General features: G+C 42.6%; 1 long non-coding RNA gene across 1 annotated transcript in view; it reads left to right on the top strand.

Moving 5' to 3' along the window:
- The first annotated feature begins 5,658 nt into the window (after positions 1-5,658).
- The window catches only part of LOC145653748 (uncharacterized), a 1,202-nt gene continuing 757 nt past the window's right edge, over positions 5,659-6,103 (top strand). Inside the window, exon 1 of the long non-coding RNA XR_014119939.1 lies at positions 5,659-6,100. This is a non-coding gene — a long non-coding RNA (uncharacterized LOC145653748). The remainder of the gene's footprint in view (positions 6,101-6,103) is intronic.

The following is a 6,103-nucleotide window of genomic DNA, read 5'->3' as shown; positions in this document are numbered from 1 at the left end:
AGACTATACAGGTGAAATAAAGTAGTGACCTGTTTTAAAATAGTCTAAAGTCTAGGCACTTTTTGATTGTGCTGCGAATGACAGTGTTGGAGATGGTGGTGAATGCGGTTGTGGAGATGGCGGTGTTGGAGAAGTTGTCAAAAATGGTGATTGGTTTAGGACGATGGTGGAGATGGTAGTGTTGAAAATGGTGGAGTTACAGATGGTGGTATTGAAAATGCTGGCGTTACAGATGGCGGTGTTGAAAATGGTGGAGTTACAGATGGCAGTGCTGAAAATGCTGACGTTACAGATGGCGGTGTTGAAAATGGTGCATTAGAAATTTTGATTTAAAGACACATCAAAAAGCAGCATGATACTGCACTGGTTAAATCTCCCTGCGTCCTTATAGCATAGCCAAACAGTGCTACTACCATAACTGACATCCAGACAATCTTAAAGACATTCTACAGAAAACCATATATATAAACCTCTAGTAAGAAAGCCTAAGGTATAAACAACAAGGAAGAATGTTCTGGAAAGAAAAAAGAAATAGACCTGTTAGTGGACAGACATGGTCTGAAACTTATAGCAAACATTTTAATAAATAAACCTATAGCAAACATTTGAATAAAGTGCCCAAAAGTGCTACCACATTTGTAACCTTGTTTAAAAACTTTAACTTTGTGAACTGAAGCTTTTATAGGTCGCTTCTTTGTTCTCCTGAAAGAACAACCAGGCCCCCCAGCCTTCACTGTGGAGAAGAGCCCATTCCACCCACGTGCAAACACACAGCAGCGCGATTTGATTAGCATGGCTTCATGCCTGCATTTGGAGCTTAGTGTTCACAGATCTGCCGGAAGGACACGTAGCAACGGCACGCCCAACCTCCATGCTGACTACACGCCCTAAGGAACAATCTGCATGGTCTCATTGCACCTGATGGCAAATTTGGCGGAAAGGTATCGATCTGCAATGCTGCAGTGTGTGGAATAAGCAATTCACCCACAACACCCACCTCTCTCCTCTTCCTCCAACTGCCCCAGTCTCAGCCACCACCCCCAACCACCCCGTGTTTCTCACAGGCCAGCTCTGTCTTTGCTTCCTGCAGCAGGAGTTGAATGTCCCTTCATTGCTGCGGTCCTTTCTCTTCGCCTGGACTTTGATTTGAGTGGTGCTTTGTGGAAAGGCTAGGGAGGAAAAAAAACACGTTGAATTAAGAAATAAATATTTTAGCAACACTGCACTGATTGATAATTCAGTCAGAAGGCTGACTGAAGAGAATGAAGGAGCTTCTGTAGGGCTGCCAAAAGGTGTTGTTTGTTTGATGAGAATCTCTCTCTCTCTCTCTCTCTCTCTCTCTCTCTCTCTCTCGCTCTCTCTCTCTCACACACACACACACACACACACACACACACACACACACACACACACACAGACACACATACACACACACACACACACACACACACACACACACACACACACACACACACACACCCTTCTGCAATATGTAGTTAAGAAGAAAGAACATGCTGTTCATCAGTGCAAGATGAGGCATTTTCTGCTAGCCTTGGTGTAATTTCTACATGTACACAATAAAGACAACTGACAACTGACATTGTTAAGTATATTTCTTCCAGCCAAAACACACACTTCTAATGATGGATCCTTCACCTCACTCTTATCTCGTGTCTTTAGCAATTGCAGAGGGAAAAAGATACACATCAGACACGCACACACACACACACACACACACACACACACACACACACACACACACACACACACACACACACACACACACACACACCCACACACCATCAGAAGCAGTTCCTCTCCTCTTTGGGGGTTTTCCCCCAGTTTCACATAATTAGCCTTCAACAGCCTGTAGAGAGCTAGACAAGTTGAGAGTTCTTTAATTGGTTCATTTTAAACCCTCAATCTAAAAACGAGTTTTCTTAAGCTTTGTTTTGGCTCATTGTCTCATGTACAGCATTAACATTAAGTGTTATCATAGTTGACATTTAGAAGTACTATACCCCTACCAAAGTATTGTACAAAGAAGCAAGCAGGATGTAATTACCATGCTGTCCCATAATGGTGTAACATCCTAAACAAAGCAAGAGGTCACATCAGTCACTAAAGAACACAATCCACAGTTGGTACAAGTCAGTGCTGGTGGCTGGGATGGTGGAGATGCTGAGTATTAAAATGCAGGGGCTGGCTGCTGCTGTATCGTGTGCTGCAGGCAGGGCTGTGTTGTTCTTCAGCTCTCCTAGTGACTGGGCCCATCTGTTGCATGCCCCTGTAACCCCACACCTTCGCCCTTCCACCACCAATTGGCCCAGATGATTGGAGCTACTGTCCACTGCTTCTCATGGACTTTCCATATGACCTTCCATCAGGACTGTCTGATTTTGTCCCCTTTCATACTGGTCTAGGATCAGTGAATTCCAAAGGGAGGCCCAGTTGAATAAAGCATGAATTTGGGCTCAGATCAAAGCCCAGACAATGGGGCTGCAGCACTGGGTATTTTTTCATTAGCCCCAGGTTTTTTAATACCAAATTTGCACAAAACCACTGTAAAATATGACTATTTCACAATCATTTGCTCAGCAGGACTGGATTGCGCTACCTTGACCATACTGCCTCACCCAAACTGCCCTGGCCAAACTACTTCACCCAAACTGCGCTGGTCAAACAACCTCACTCAAACTGCCCTGCACAAACAGCCTCACCAAACTGCCTCACCTAAACTGCTCTGGCCAAATTGCCTCACCAGAACTGCCTTACCAATACTGCCCTAGCCAAACTGCCTCACCCAAACTGCCCTGGCCAACCTGCCTCAACCAAACTACCCTGGCCAAACTGCCCTGCCTAAATCTGATATTAAATCTACAACAACATAGTGGTTATTTATAGTTTTAGCTGTATAGTTAGCTATTTTAGCCCTCTACAGTCAGATCTAATTTCATTGTGGTGGTGATTTCTCAAACATTTCACCAGTATTATAACATATACCTTCAGCCAAAATACTCAACATTATAGTGTATAACTACAGAAAGTGCACAGATGAGACACTGAGCATTAGGGTGTATACCTGCAGACAGTGCACAGATGGGACTTAGTGTTTAGGGCAGGCCATGTAAGGTGAGAGACTCAGTATTACAGTGTACACTGTGTGCATAATTATTAGACAAAAGAATATTTTGACCATATCATAATTTTTATGCATATTTTCCAACTCTAAGATGTATAAAGGAGATTAACTCCCTGAACTGACTCTGAAAGGTCAAAAATTGTAAAAGGTTTTTCAGAGCGATGCAGCACTCTTATCTTATTGCTAAGATATTGGGTTGTGATCACAGAACCATCAAACGTTTTGTTGCAAATAGCCAACCGGGTCAGAAGAAACAAGAAAAAAGGACAAAAATGAATTGCCAGAAATTTGAGAAGAGTCAAACATGAAGCAACCAGGAACCCATTATCCTCCAGTGCTGTCATATTCCAGAACTGCAACCTACCTGGAGTGCTCAGAAGTACAAGGTGTTCAGTATCTTGGGCAAGGTAGGGAGGGCTGAAACCCACTGAACAAGACACATAAGGTGAAATGTCAAGACTAGGCCAAGAAATATGTTAAGACAGATTTTTCAAATGTTTTATGGACTGAAGAGATGAGAGGGACTCTTGAGGGACCAGATGGATGGGCCCGTGGCTGGATCAGTAATGGGCACAGAACTCCACTTTGACTCAGATGCCAGCACGGTGGAGGTGGAGTACTGCTATGGGCTGGTATTATTAAAGATGAGCTAGTTGGACCTTTTCGGGTTGAAGATGGACTCAAAATCTACTACCAAACCTACTGCCAGTTTTAGAAGACACTTTCTTCAAGCAGTGGTACAGGAAAAAAGTCTGCATCTTTCAAGAAGATTATGAATTTTATGCAGGAGAATGCTCCCCTTCCTCACCTAACCTAAACTCTATTGAGAACTTGTGGGCCCTTCTTAAACAGGAGATTTACGGAGAAGGAAAACAGTACAACTCTCTGAACAGTGTCTGGGAGGCTGTGGTGCTACTGCACCAAAACTTGATCATCAACAGATTAAGAAAGACAGACTCCATGAATGGAAGGCTTATGACTGTTATTGCAAAGAAGGGTGGCTATATTGGTCACTGATTTCTTTTTAAATGTCAGAAATGTTTATTTGTAAATTTAGTTGTTTGTTATTCTCACTTTAACATATGAAAATAAACAAGTGAGATGGGAATATTTCCATTTTTCATTTAGTTGCATAATAATTCTGCAGACTAATAGTTGCCCAATAATTATGCACATATAGATATTCTCCTAAGAAAGCCAAAACCTCACTTTTACTTTCTTAAATATTCAGGTTTGATGTTTATTAAGATTTTGGATTGACTGAGAACACAGTAGTTGTTCAATAATAAAATGAATCCACAAAAATACAACTTGCCTAATAATTGTACACATAGTGCATAGCTGCAGACAGTGTAGAGGCAGGACAGCCAGTATTACAGTATATAGTTGTAGACACTGTAAAGGCAGGAGACTCAGCCTTTAGAGCAGGCATTATAAAGGTGGGGAACTCAGCGTTTAGTGCAAACAGTGTAAAGGTGGCACACTCAGCATTACAGCTTAAAGTTGCAGACTGTGTAAAGGTAGGAGAGTCAGCATTATGGGATATAGCTGCAGACAGCCTTTAGGGCAAACTTTGTAAAGACAAGAGACTCAGCATTACGGAAGACAGTGTAAAGGGGGGAGCTCAGCGTACTCTATATGGTGGCTGACAGTGTAAGAAACACCGCCTTTAGGGCAGGCATTGTAAAAGCTGGAGACTCAACATTATGGCCTGTAGCTAAAGACAATGTAAAGGTGGGAGGGAGACTGGGCATTACGGAATTTAGTTGTAGACACTATAAAGGCAGGACATTCAACATTACAGCATATAGCTACAGAGAGTGTGCAGCTGGAACACTAAGCATTAGAGCATATATCTGCAGATAGTGTAAAGGCAGGAGACACAGCCTTTGGGGCAGACAGTATAAAAGGAGGATACTCAGCGTCATGGCATATAGCTGCAGCTTTTTGCTCTTGGTCAGAAGATCGGTAATGATTAGTTATGGCTTGTCATGTTTTGTAGAATCAACACATATTGAGAGAGCTACTCAATAACTTAACACATACACTCTTAAATAACACATACACTATTAAATGAATACCATTTACAATAACACATACACTCTTAAATGAATACCATTTTCAGATACACCTAAACACACATGCACACACTACACAAACACACTCTCACACACATACTACACACACATTATACACCCTTACATTAATGCATAATCTTTTTTAAGGATTAAGTGTTGTTTGATTGGAAAAGGCCATTTTAAAAGTCCAATCTCTCTCTCTCTCTGTCTGTCTCACTCACACACACACACACACACACACACACACACACACACACACACACACTTAGCATTAAAATGCGTTTTTTATGGATTAGAAGTCAGATAAGTAGTAAAGGTCACTTCAAATCTCTAAACTCATACCCAGACACATACACACACCCCATGGACAGGGAGGAAGCATCACAAGTCATTTGCAGAGCTAGAACAGCAGGTGGACTAATCCATAGGGGTCAGGGCAAATATGATGTCAAACGTGTGTGCAGTGGTAGAGAGGGACAGAACAACTCTGCAGCATGTTTTAGAGTGGGTGGAGCAGTGCTGATCAGAGCTCCACTCATCAACACAAAGGTAACAGTTCACAGGCTCATGCTCAGATAACAGCAACTGCCTCATCCACATGAAGAAAGCACACTGCACACAGTAGTGAGGAGACAACCTCCAAGTCCACCTGCATACAGCAGTGAGGAGAGAACCTCCACCTCCACATGCACACAACAGTGAGGAGACAACCCCAAGCTCCACCTACACACAGCAGTGAGAAGAAAACTCCCAACTCCACCTGCACACAGGAGTGAGAAGACATCCTCCAACTCCACCTGCACAAAGCAGACCTCTGCTGCTGAACATCATTCATGTGACTTCATGTCTTCGTGTAACAGTGCTCTCTGCAATTTTTCTGGTA

Source organism: Electrophorus electricus, chromosome 3 (assembly GCF_041902795.1).
Source record: "Electrophorus electricus isolate QZ-2024a chromosome 3, ASM4190279v1, whole genome shotgun sequence".
NCBI lineage: Eukaryota > Metazoa > Chordata > Actinopteri > Gymnotiformes > Gymnotidae > Electrophorus > Electrophorus electricus.
Note: the sequence above shows the minus strand (reverse complement) of the source record. Positions and strands in the feature narration are given on the sequence as shown.